This window comes from Balaenoptera physalus (assembly GCF_965194825.1).
Source record: "Balaenoptera physalus genome assembly, chromosome: 20".
In the NCBI taxonomy this organism is placed as follows: domain Eukaryota; kingdom Metazoa; phylum Chordata; class Mammalia; order Artiodactyla; family Balaenopteridae; genus Balaenoptera; species Balaenoptera physalus.
In genome coordinates, this window is record NC_138901.1 from 58,623,969 (window position 1) to 58,637,987 (window position 14,019).

The following is a 14,019-nucleotide window of genomic DNA, read 5'->3' on the forward strand; positions in this document are numbered from 1 at the left end:
GGGTCCTTCAGGTCCCAAGGCCCCCACCACTTACCTCTGGGTTCTTGGTGGAGACGAAGCAGGAGGGCTCCTTCGTGCTTATATAGGGGCTGATGTGCTGATGCTGCAGCTACCTCCTCTTTGTTAGAGCAAGACATTCGGCAGCATGAACCCTCAGAATAACTTGTACTGACGTTTGTCATATTTGGATATAATTAGAAGTATTCATATTACTTTGAGTATGTGAACCAATCTCCTATAAATAATTTGACAGCGACCAATTTGCTGGCAGAGAATGCTTTCTAGTGTGCTGGGAAGGTAATCTTTGACAGTGCCTGGTGGGGCCTTCTAAGAGCTATATTCATTTTGGCAAACTCTCTCGCACATGCCTGTGGTGACCCAGTGATCGCATACTCAGCGACACATTGCTTTCAGGGCCCTATGACCACTTTTCCTTCTTTGGTACCACAGGAACCCCCACCTCCTCCACACCCTTGGGCTGCTGCCAAGGCCCCCCTTGGAGTCTGGGCTCGGGCAGCAGGGCCAAGGTGAGAGGAGATGCTATCCTGAGTCTCTACCGTCGGGTCAGTGCCCATCCACCCAACACTGAAAAAAATGATTATTTATTACAAAATTATATGTATTCATTGTAGGAAAAAATACAGATAAGCAAAGAGAAAAAAGCTCTATAATCCCAATATGCAGAGATAAGATATAGACATATAAGTACATATATGTCTTACAGCCTACTTTAAAAATTATATCACAGGTAATTTTCATACCACTAATGAAATTTACACCCTTATTCTTTCTTTTTTAAATTAATTAATTAATTAATTAATTTTGGCTGCGTTGGGTCTTCGTTGCTGCGTGCAGGCTTTCTCTAGTTGTGGCGAGTGGGGGCTACTCTTCGTTACGGAGCACGGGCTCTAGGTGCGTGGGCCTCACTAGCTGTGGCATGTGGGCTCAGTAGCTGTGGCTCGCGGGCTGTAGAGGGCAGGCTCTGTAGCTGTGGTGCACAGGCTTAGCTGCTCCGTGGCTTGTGGGATCTTCCCGGACCAGGGCTCGAACCTGTGTGCCCTGCATTAGCAGGCGTACTCTTAACCACTGCGCCACCAGGGAAGTCCCTACACCCTTATTCTTTAAACAAATTATATTATGATCATTCTTTTAAAATTAGAATCTTTTCTTTTTTTAATGGCTAGGGATATTGAGGTATAATTTATATACAGCAAAATTGACTCTTTTTAGCTGACGGTTATATGAAAGTTTTTCTGCTGCTATTTAAAAAATTTTTTTAATTTACAATAAAATTCACTTCTTTTGTTTTATAGTTCTATGAGTTTTTGCATGTGCACTCTTTCTTGTAACCACTGGCATAGACAGGATGCAGAACTTCATTTCTTTGAGTTTCGATAAACATGTGCTGTTGTGTAACCTCTTACATTCTATTTATATGAAAATTAAAGCCTTGTAGATTAGACTAAAATTAACTGGATTGCATCTAATGTCTCATCAAATATGATATTTGATGTATACTTTATATCTGGTTTTCTAATAATTGTAATCATAAATGTGAATTAAACTGTTCCATTCGTAGATATAAGGCCAAGAGGATTGAAAGCATACGCTTATACAAAGACTTGCACATAAATGTTCATAACAGCATTATCCATAATAGCTAAGTGGAAACAACCCACATGTCCATCAACAGACAAATGGATAAATAAAATGGGGTATATCCATACAGTGGTATATTATTCAGCCATGAAAAGGAATGCAGTACTGATACACGATACAACATGGATGAACCTTGAAAACACTAATGCTAAGTAAACGAAGCTGGATGCAATGTGTTCATATTTGAATAACAAGAACAGGCAAATCCACAGAGACAAAAAGTAGATTAGTGGCTGCCAGACAATGGTCTGGAGAGGAGAGATTGGAGAATGACCGCTAATGGGGTTTCTTTTTGAGGTGATGAAAATGTTCTGGAATTAGATAGTGGTTATGGTTGCATAACTTTGTGACTCTACTAAAACCACTGAATTGTTCATTCAAATGGTGAATTTTATAGTATGTGAATTATATCTAAAAAAATGCATTGGATTTTACCAGTGTTTTTTCTGTATCTATTGAAATTATATTTTTTTCTCCTCTCACTTGTTAATATAATGAACTGTGTTAGATTTCCTCACTTTTACTGTTCTGCAATTCATGAAATAAAACCTATTGATGTAATGTTTAATTTCCTGCTGCTTTAAGTTTATGCATTTTTTTTTAAATGTGGGATTTCTGCATCTGAGTTCATGTGGGACTAGGCCATAATTGTCTTTTCTTGTGCTATCCTTTTCTGGTTTTGATATAGGATCGTGCTAGTTTTGTAAAATGAGTGCCTCCCATTTGTTTCTATTTTCTTCAACAGTGTGTTTAGGATGTGAATAATCTGTTCCATGAAGGCTTGGAACAGTTCCTTCAGGAAACTCTTTCTGCCTGTAGCCTCTTTGGAGGAGAAATCTTTCACTCTAATTTAAGGTTTTTCATGACTATTGATTAGTTTGTTCAGAGTTTCTACCTTCTTTTTTTTTTTTTTTGCCCATTTGGAGAATTTATATTTTCCTAGAAAATTGCCCATTTCATGTGGGTTTTTAGATTTTTTTGTGCCTATCTTTTTTTTTTTAATTTTTTTATTTATTTATTTGTTTATTTATTTATGGCTGTGTTGGGTCTTCGTTTCTGTGCGAGGGCTTTCTCTAGTTGCAGCAAGTGGGGGCCACTCTTTCATCACGGTGCACGGGCCTCTCACTATCGTGGCCTCTCTTGTCGCGGAGCACAGGCTCCAGATGTGCAGGCTCAGTAATTGTGGCTCACGGGCCTAGTTGCTCCGCGGCATGTGGGATCTTCCCAGACCAAGGCTCGAACCCGTGTCCCCTGCATTGGCAGGCAGATTCTCAACCACTGCGCCACCAGGGAAGCCCCCTATCTTTTTATAGTTAAAAAAACTCCTGTGTAGGCATCTATTCCTTTTAATTTTTTTACCATATTTTAATTTTGTTCTTTTTATTTTAAACCGTATTTGCCAAAGTTTTGTCTTTTGTGTTGGTCTTTTTAATTTAGATTTACCAAATGAGGTTTTTTCTGTTTTATTATTTTCTGCTTTTAATCTTATTCATTCCTTTATTTCTTAGGTTTATTATATTGGTCTTTAATCTAGCATCTTGAACTGAAAGCTAACTTCATTTATTTTCATTCTTTCTTATGATCTTGCATGTTTATTTATGGTTATAAATTTTTCTTTGGTTACTGCTTTGGCTAAATCCCATGGGTTGATATGTAGTACCCTTGTATGATTGTCCTTCAATTATAATTATTTTAAAGCTTCTATTTCCATTTCAACTCCCAAATTATCTAAAGTTTTTTTTTTTTTTTTAATTTCCAGATGTATAAACTTGGGCTTTGGGGAGAGGATTCTCTTTTAGCTGATAGTTCTTTTTATCGTATGTGTGTGTGTGTGTGTGTGCGCACGCATGCATGTGCAGTTTATTTCCTAGTAGGTCCAATAGGAATGAGGGATCTCATGTGTTTATTTTTGTGCATGTAAGTAATACAGTAATTCAGATAGCATCCAGATCAGAATATTATCAGCACCCCATAAACCTCTCTTGATCCTCCTCATTATAACTCTTATTTCCCTCTCCTAAAGGTAACTATGATTTTTACTTTATTTTTTATTAAAAAATTTTTTTAACATCTTTATTGGAGTATAATTGCTTTACATTGTTGTGTTAGTTTCTGCTGTATAACAAAGTGAATCAGCTATATGTATACATATATCCCCATATCCCCTCCCTTTTGCATCTCCCTGCCACACTCGTTATCCCACCCCTCTAGGTGGTCACAAAGTACCGAGCTGATCTCCCTGTGCTATGCGGCTGCTTCCCACTAGCTATCTATTTTACATGTGGTAGTGTATATATGTCAATGCCACTCTCTCACTTCGTCCCAGCTTACCCTTCCTGCTCCCCATGTCCTCAAGTCCGTTCTCTACATCTGCATCTTTATTCCTGTCATGCCCCTCGGTTCTTCAGAACCATTTTTTTTTTTAGATTCCATATATATGTGTTAGCATATAGTATTTGTTTTTCTCTTTCTGACTTACTTCACTCTGTATGACAGACTCTAGATCCATCCACCTCACTACAGATCACTCAATTTTGTTTCTTTTTATGGCTGAGTAATATTCCATTGTATATATGTGCCACATCTTCTTTATCCATTCATCTGTCGATGGACACTTAGGTTGCTTCCATGTCCTGGCTATTGTAAATAGAGCTGCAGTGAACATTGTGGTACATGACTCTTTTTGAATTATGGTTTTCTCAGGGTATATGCCCAGTAGTGAGATTGCTGAGTTGTATGGTAGTTCTATTTTTAGATTTTAAGGAACCTCCATACTGTTCTCCATAGTGGCTGTATCAATTTACATTCCCACCAACAGTGCAAGAAGGTTCCCTTTTCTCCACACCCTCTCCAGCATTTATTGTTTGTGGATTTTTTGATGATGGCCATTCTGACCAGTGTGAGGTGATAACCTCATTGTAGTTTTGATTTGCATTTCTCTAATGATTAGTGATGTTGAGCATCCTTTCATATGTTTGTTGGCAATCTGTATATCTTCTTTGGAGAAATGTCTCTTTAGGTCTTCTGCCCATTTTTGGATTGGGTTGTTTGTTTTTTATTTTTGGTATTGAGCTGCCATGAGCTGCTTGTATATTTTGGAGATTAATCCTTTGTCAGTTGCTTTGTTTGCAAATATTTTCTCCCATTCTGAGGGTTGTCTTTTTGTCTTGCTTATGGTTTCCTTTGCTGTGCAAAAGCTTTTAAGTTTCATTAGGTCCGATTTGTTTATTTTTATCCTGATTTCCATGTCTGTAGGAGGTGGGTCAAAAAGGATCTTGCTGTGATTTATGTCATAGAGTGTTCTGCCTAAGTTTTCCTCTAAGAGTTTTATAGTGTCTGACCTTACATTTAGGTCTTTAATCCATTTTGAGTTTATTCTTGTGTATGGTGTTAGGGAGTGTTCTAATTTCATTCATTTACGTGTAGCTGTCCAGTTTTCCCAGCACCATTTATTGAAGAGGCTGTCTTTTCTCCATTGTATATTCTTGCCTGCTTCATCAAAGATAAGGTGACCATATGTGCATGGGTTTATCTCTGGGCTTTCTATCCTGTTCCATTGATCTATATTTCTGTTTTTGTGCGAATAACATACTGTCTTGATTACTTTATAGCTTTATAGTATAGTTTGAAGTCAGAGAGACTGATTCCTCCATCTCCGTTTTTCTTTCTCAAGAATGCTTTGGCTATTCGGGGTCTTTTGTGTTTCCATACAAATTGTGCAATTTTTTGTTTTAGTTCTCTGAAAAATGCCATTTGTAGTTTCATAGGGATTGCATTGAATCTATAGATTGCTTCATGTAGTATAGTCATTTTCATAATGTTGATTCTTCCAATCCAAGAACATGGTATATCTCTCCATCTGTTTGTATCATCTTTAATTTCTTTCATCAGTGTCTTACTGTTTTCTGCATACAGGTCTTTTGTCTCGTTAGGTAGGTTTATCCCTAGGTATTTTATTCTTTTTGTTGCAGTGGTAAATGGGAGTGTTTCCTTAATTTCTCTTTCAGATTTTTCATCATTAGTGTATAGGAATGCAAGGGATTTCTGTGCATTAATTTTATATCCTCTTACTTTACCAGATTCATTGATTAGCTCTAGTAGTTTTCTGGTAGCATCTTTAGGATTCTCTATGTGTAGTATCATGTCATCTGCAAACAGTGACAGTTTTACTTCTTCTTTTCCGATTTGGATTCCTTTTATTTCTTTTTCATCTCTGACTGCTGTGGCTAAAACTTCCAGAGCTGTGTTGCATAATAGTGGTGACAGTCGGCAATGTTGTCTTGTTCCTGATCTTAGTGGGAATGGTTTCAGTTTTACACCATTGAGAACAGTGTTGGCTGTGGGTTTGTCATATATGGCTTTTATTATGTTGATGTAAGTTCCCTCTATGCCTACTTTCTGGAGAGTTTTTATCATAAATGGGTGTTGAATTTTGTTGAAAGCTTTTTCTGCATCTGTTGAGACTATCATATGATTTTTATCCTTCAATTTATTAGTATGGTGTATCACACTGATTGATTTGCGTATACTGAAGAATCCTTGCATTCCTGGGATAAACCCCACTTGATCATGGTGTATGATCCTTTTAATGTGCTGCTGGATTCTGTTTGCTAGTATCTTGTTGAGGATTTTTGCATCTGTGTTCCTCAGTGATATTGGCCTGTAGTTTTCTGTTTTTGTGGCATCTTTGTCTGGTTTTGGTATCAGGATGATGGTGGCCTCATAGAATGAGTTGGGGAGTGTTCCTCCCTCTGCTATATTTTGGAAGAGTTTGAGAAGGATAGGTGTTAGCTCTTCTCTAAATGTTTGATAGAATTTGCCTGTGAGTCCATCTGGTCCTGGGCTTTTGTTTGTTGGAAGATTTTTAATCACAGTTTCAGTTTCAGTGCTTGTGGTTGGTCTGTTTATATTTTCTATTTATTCCTGGTTCCATCTCGGAAGGTTGTGCGTTTCTTAGAATTTGTCCATTTCTTCCAGGTTCTCCATTTTATTGGCATATAGTTGTTTGTAGTAATCTCTCATGATCCTTTGTACTTCTGCAGTGTCAGTTGTTACTTCTCCTTTTTCATTTCTAATTCTGTTGATTTGAGTCTTCTCCCTTTTTTTCTTGATGAGTCTGGCTGATGGTTTATCAATTTTGTTTATCTTCTCAAAGAACCAGCTTTTAGTTTTGTTGATCTTTGCTATCGTTTCCTTCATTTCTTTTTCATTTATTTCTGATCTGATCTTTATGATTTCTTTCCTTCTGCTAACTTTGGGGTTTTTTTGTTCTTCTTTCTCTGATTGCTTTAGGTGTAAGATTAGGTTGTTTATTTGAGATTTTTCTTGTTTCTTGAGGTGGTAGGCTTGTATTGCTATAAACTTCCCTTTTAGAACTGCTTTTGCTGCATCCCATAGGTGTTGGACCGTCGTGTTTTCATTGTCATTTGTTTCTAGATATTTTTTGATTTCCTCTTTGATTTCTTCAGTGATCCCTTGGTTATTTAGTAGCATATTGTTTAGCCTCCATGTGTTTGTATTTTTTACAGTTTTTTTTCCTGTAATTGCTATCTAGTCTCATGGTGTTGTTGTCGGAAAAGATACTTGATATGATTTCAGTTTTCTTAAATTTACCAAGACTTGATTTGGAACCCGAGATATGGTCTATCCTGGAGAATGTGTCATGAGCACTTGAGAAGAAGGTGTATTCTGTTGTTTCTGGGTGGAATGTCCTATAAATATCAATTAAGTCCATATTGTTTAATGTGTCATTTAAAGCTTGTGTTTCCTTATTTATTTTCATTTTCTATGATCAGTCCATTGGTGACAGTGGGGTGTTAAAGTCCCCTACTATTATTGTGTTATTGTCGATTTCCCCTTTTATGGCTGTTAGCATTTGCCTTATGTATTGAGGTGCTCCTATGTTGGGTGCATAAATATTTAGAATTGTTATATCTTCTTCTTGGATTGAACCTGTGATCATTATGTAGTGTCCTTCTTTGTCTCTTGTAATAGTCTTTATTTTAAAGTCTATTTTGTCTGATATGAAAATTGCTACTCCAGCTTTCTTTTGATTCCCATTTGCATGGTATATCTTTTTCCATCCCCTCACTTTCAGTCTGTATGTATCCCTAGGTCTGAAGTGGGTCTCTTGTAGACAGCATATGTGCGGGTCTTGTTTCTGTATCCATTCAGCCAGTCTATGTCTTTTGGTTGGAGCATTTAATCCGTTTAAGTTTAAGGTAATTATTGATATGTATGTTCCTGTTACCATTTTCTTAATTGTTTTGGGTTTGTTTTTGTAGGTCTTCTCCTTCTCTTGTGTTTTCCTTCATAGAGAAGTTCCTTTAGCACTTGTAAAGTTGGTTTGGTGGTGCTGAATTCTCTTAACTTTTGCTTATCTGTAAAGGTTTTAATTTCTCCATCGAATCTGAATGAGATCCTTGCTGGGTAGAGTAATCTTGGTTGTAGGTTTTTCCCTTTCATCACTTTAAATATGTCCTGCCACTCCCTTCTGGCTTGCAGAGTTTCTGCTGAAAGATCAGCTGTTAACCTTATGGGGATTCCCTTGTATGTTATTTGTTGCTTTTCTCTTGTGGTTTTTAATATTTTTTCTTTGTATTTAATTTTTGATAGTTTGATTAATACGTGTCTTGGCATGTTTCTCCTTGGATTTATCCTGTATGGGACTCTCTGTGCTTCCTGGACTTGATTGACTATTTCCTTTCCCATATTAAGGAAGTTTTCAACCATAATCTCTTCAAATATTTTCTCAGACCCTTTCTTTTTCTCTTCTTCTTCTGGGACCCCTATAATTCGAATGTTGGTGAGTTTAATGTTGTCCCAGAGGTCTCTGAGACTGTCCTCAATGCTTTTCATTCTTTTTCCTTTATTCTGCTCCCTGGCAGTTATTTCCACCATTTTATCTTCCAACTCACTTACCTGTTCCTCTGCCTCAGTTATTCTGTTATTAATTCCTTCTAGAGTATTTTTAATTTAAGTAATTGTGTTGTTCATCACTGTTTGTTTGCTCTTTAGTTCTTCTAGGTCCTTGTTAAATGTTTCTTGTGTTTTCTCCATTCTGTTTCCGAGATTTGGGATCATCTTTACTATCATTACTCTGAATTCTTTTTCAGGTAGGTTGCCTATTTCGTCTTCATTTATTTGGTCTTATAGGTTTTTACCTTGCTTCTTCGTGTGTAACCTATTTTTTTGTCGTTTCATTTTTTTTTTGATGGGTGGTGCTGTATTCTTGTCTTACTGGTTGTTTGGCCCGAGACATTCAGCCCTGGAGTTTGCAGGCAGTTGGATAGAGCTGGGTCTTAGTGCTGAGATGAGGACCCCGGGAGGCCTCACTCTGATTGATATTCCCTGGGATCTGAGGTTCTCTGTTAGTCCAGTGGTTTGGACTTGGAGCTCCCACTGCAGGAGCTCGGGCCCAACCTCCGGCCTGGGAACCAAGATCCCGCAAGCATGTGGCAGGCGAAGTAGTGGTCCTCCAAAGACATGGACATCCAAATCCCTCGAACTGCTTGGCTGATGTGTGGCGATGGGGACCTGGAGCCACTGGAGGGTCAGGGCGGTGGCCTGAGGCGCACAGGGTGGCCTGGTGTCCGCGGGGTCAGAGCCGGGACATCTGTGCCACCTGTGCCGACCAGCGTGCCAGGGACTCTGCCTGAGCTTGACAGGCATCTGCACCCTGGATTCACGTCCGATGCCCCGGATTTGCTATTAACATTTTGTTAATTGTTTTGGGTTTGTTATTGTAGGTCTTTTCCTTCTCTTGTGTTTCCTGCCTAGAGAAGTTCTTTTAGCATTTGTTGTAAAGCTGGTTTGGTGGTACTGAATTCTCATAGCTTTTTGTAGCTGTAAAGGTTTTAATTTCTCTGTCGAATCTGAATGAGATCCTTGCTGGGTAGAGTAATCTTGGTTGTAGGTTTTTCCCTTTAATCACTTTAAATATGTCCTGCCACTCCCTTCTGGCTTGCAGAGTTTCTGCTGAAAGATCAGCTGTTAACCTTATGGGGATTCCCTTGTATGTTATTTGTTGCTTTTCCCTTGCTGTTTTTAATATTTTTTCTTTGTATTTAATTTTTGATAGTTTGATTAATATGTGTCTTGGCGCATTTCTGCTTGGATTTATCCTGTATGGGACTCTCTGCGCTTCCTGGACTTGATCGATTACTTCCTTTCCCATGTTAGGGAAGTTTTCAACCATAATCTCTTCAAATATTTTCTCAGACCCTTTCTTTTTCTCTTCTTCTTCTGGGACCCCTATAATTCGAATGTTGGTGCATTTAATGTTGTCCCAGAGGTCTCTGAGACTGCCCTCAATTCTTTTCATTCTTTTTTCTTTATTCTGCTCTGCTATAGTTATTTCCACTATTTTATCTTCCAGGTCACTTATCCGTTCTTCTGCCTCAGTTATTCTGCTCTTGATTCCTTCTAGAGAATTTTTAATTTCATTTATTGTGCTGTACATCACTGTTTGTTTGCTCTTTAGTTCTTCTAGATCCTTGTTAAACGTTTCTTGTATTTTGTCCATTCTATTTCCAAGATTTTTGGATCATCTTTATTATCATTACTCTGAATTCTTTTTCAGGTAGACTGCCTATATCCTCTTCATTTGTTTGGTCTGGTGGGTTTTTACCTTGCTCCTTCATCTGCTGCGTATTTCTCTTCTTCTCATTTTGCTTAACTTACTGTGTTTGGGGTCTCCTTTTTGCAGGCTGCAGGTTCGTAGTTCCCGTTGTTTTTGGTGTCTGCCCCCAGTGGGTAAGGTTGGTTCAGTGGCTTGTGTAGGCTTCCTGGTGGAAGGTACTGGTACCTGTGTTCTGTTGGATGAGGCTGGATCTTGTCTTTCTGGTTGGCAGGACCGCATCCAGTGGTGTGTTTTGGAGTGTCTGTGAACTTATTATGATTTTAGGCAGCCTCTCTGCTAATGGGTGGGGTTGTGTTCCTGTCTTGCTAGTTGTTTGGCATGGGGTGTCCAGCACTGGAGCTTGCTGGTCGTTGAATGGAGCTGGGTCTTAGCGTTGAGATGGAGATCTCCGGGAGAGCTCTCACCAATTGATGTTACGTGGGGCCAGGAGGTCTCTGGTGGTCCAATGTCCTGAACGCGGCTCTCCCACCTCAGAGGTTCAGGCCTGACACCTGGCCGGAGCACCAAGACCCTGTCAGCCACATGGCTCAGATGAAAAGGGAGAAGAAAAAGAAAGGAAAATAAAATAAAATAAAATAAATAAAGTTATTAGAATAAAAATTTTTTTAAATATTATTAATAAAAAAGAAAAAAGAAAGAGCAGCCAAACCAATAAACAAATCTGCCAATGATAACAATCACTAAAAACTAAACTAAGATAAACATATAAATCAGAAAGTAGTCAGTCGCATACAGCAAACCCCAAGTCTGCGGTTGCTCCCAAAGTCCACCACCTCAGTTTTGGGATGATTTGTTGTCTATTCAGGTATTCCACAGATGCAGGGTACATCAAGTTGACTGTGGTGATTTAATCCGCTGCTCCTGAGGCTGCACAGAGAAATTTCCCTTTCTCTTCTTTGTTTGCACAGCTCCTGGGGTTCAGCTTTGGATTTGGACCCACCTCTGCATGTAGGTCGCCCTCTGGTGTCTCTTCTTCGCCCAGACAAGAGGGGGTTAAAGGAGCGGCTGATTAGGGGCCTCTGGCTCACTCAGGCCCGGGGGGGAGGGAAGGGTACGGAATGTGGGGCGAGCCTGCGGCGGCAGAGGCTGGCGTGACGTTGCACCAGCCTGACATGCACCATGTGTTCTCCCAGGGAAGTTGTCCCTGGATCACGGGACCCTGGCAGTGGCAGGCTGCACAGGCTCCCGGGGGCAGGGATATGGATAGTGACCTGTGCTTGCACACAGGATTCTTGGTGGCTGCAGCAGCCGTGTTAGCATTTCATACCTGTCTCTGGTGTCCGTGCTGATAGTCGCGGCTCGCTCCTGTCTCTGAAGCTCGTTTAGGCGGTGCTCTGAATCCCCTCTCCTCACGCACCCTGAAGCAATGGTCTCTTGACTCTTAGGCAGTTCCAGACTTTTTCCTGGACTCCCTCCTGGCTAGCTGTGGCGTACTAGCCCCCTTCAGGCTGTGTTCACGCAGCCAACCCCAGTCCTTTCCCTGCGATCCAACTGAAGCCCAAGCCTCAGCTCCCAGCCCCTGCCCACCCTGGCAGGTGAGCAGACAAGCCTCTCAGGCTGGTGAGTGCTGGTCAGCACCGATCCTCTGTGCGGGAATCTCTCCACTTTGCCCTCTGCACCCCTGTGGCTGTGCTCTCCTCCATGGCTCCAAAGCTTCCCCCCACCCCCCACCCACCCCCCATCTCTGCCAGTGAAGGGGCTTCCTAGTGTGTGGAAACTTTTCCTCCTTCACAGCTCCCTCCCAGAGGTGCAGGGCCTGTCCCTATTCTTTTGTCTCTGTTTTTTCTTTTTTCTTTTCCCCTACCCAGGTACGTGGGGAGTTTCTTGCGTTTGGGGAAGTCTTGAGGTCTTCTGCCAGTGTTCAGTAGGTGTTCTGTAGGAGGTGTTCCACATGTAGATGTATTTGTGATGTATTTGTGGGGAGGAAGGTGATCTCCACATCTTACTCCTCCACCATCTTGAAGTTCTTCCCAATTTTTACTTTTATGATAATAGTTTCTCTGCTTTTCTTTATAGTTTATTATTTCTGTATGCTTCCATAAACAATGCATATACATTTTCCTTGCCCCCACCCCATGCATATACATTTTTTACCTGTTTTTAAGCTTCATATGAGACAACTTTATTTATTCTTTAGTGTCTTGCTTCTTTTGCCCAACATTATTGTGAGATTTTTTTCCATGAAGTTACATGTAACTGTATTTTATTTTCATTACTGTACAGTATTACATTGTGTGATAATACAATTTATTTATTCATTCTACTGTAGACAAAATTTGGGGTTGTTCCCAGTTTTTTCTATAGTTTAAATTTTATTTATATTTTGCAAGATGAATAGTGACCGTCATGTCTGTGATATCTTGTTCTAGAAATAGTTGATACTTCTTTTGTGGCTTTGTACATGGGTCAGGTGTTGTTCCTCCCCTTCCTCCTTCTCTTCCTCTTCTTCTTTTAACAGGTCCATTCAGGTAGAATTTTATATACCTTAAAAGTCATTCATTTTAAGTATATAGTTCAGTGAGTTTTAATAAATTTATGCAGATGTGCAGCCATAACCACAATCCAGTTTTATAACACTTTCATCAACTGAAAAAGTTCCCTTTGCCCATTTGTAATCACATTCCAGCCCAGACTCCAGGCAACAACTGATATGCTTTCTGTCTCTATAGTTCTGCCTTTTCTAGAAATTTCATATAAGTGGAATCCTACCGTGTGTAGTCTTTCCTGTCTGACTTCTTTCCCTTAGCATGCTTTTTGAGTTCATCGATGTTGTTGCATGTATCAGTAGTTCATTCATTTTTGTTGCTAAGTAGTAGTCTATTGTATAGATGTGCCACATTTTCTTTATCCATTCAAGTTGATGGACATTTGAATTATTTCTAGTTTTGGCTATCATGCATAATGCTAATGATAATATTCCATACAAGTCATTGTATGGACATTTGTTTTCATTTCTCTTGGGTAGATAACTAGGAGTTGAATTGCTGGATTGTATATGGCTAATTTCTTAAGAAACTGCCAAATTCTTTCCCACCGTGGCTGGACCATTTTACATTTCCACCAATAATATGAGGCTTCCAGTTTTTTTACATTTTCTCCTACACTTGTATTGTCCTTCCTTTTGGTTATAGCCATTCTAGTGAGTGTAAAGTGGTATCTTACCGTGGTTTTAATTTGTATTTCCTTAATGAATAATGATTTTGATTACTTTTCATGTGTTTATTTGCCATTCATGTATTTTCTTTAGGTGAAGAGTCTATCCAAATCTTTAGCCCATTTAAAAAAATTGGATCATTTTTGTATTTACTTATTAGAGGTCTTTATGCATACATACATATGTAGATATATGTTTTGATATAAGTCCTTTATCAGATATATGATTAACAAATATTTTATTTCAGTCTGTGGCTTGTCTTTTTCTTTTTCTATTTATTTATTTATTTATTTTTACAGATACGTGTTTTATTTTGTACGGTATATATACCTTAGTATATTCCACATAAATGTACATATGTATTTTTTACACTTTCATTGCTCATTATAATAGTGGTAAGTAATTTTTTAAAGGTTGCTAATATAAGTACTTATCTCTACCATTGAAGAAAACTGTGGCATATAGAGAATGAGTACAGTTTATGAAGAAAAACAGACTAAAACAGTTATGAAGTAAAACCATTGGAGAATATCAGTGTTAGCCCATTGCTTTTTTTTTTCACACA

The 14,019-nt window shown here is 39.0% G+C and overlaps 1 long non-coding RNA gene across 1 annotated transcript in view; it reads left to right on the forward strand.

Moving 5' to 3' along the window:
* Nucleotides 1–14,019, forward strand: part of LOC309650283 — a 490,920-nt gene that overhangs the window by 355,467 nt on the left and 121,434 nt on the right. The window lies entirely within an intron of this gene.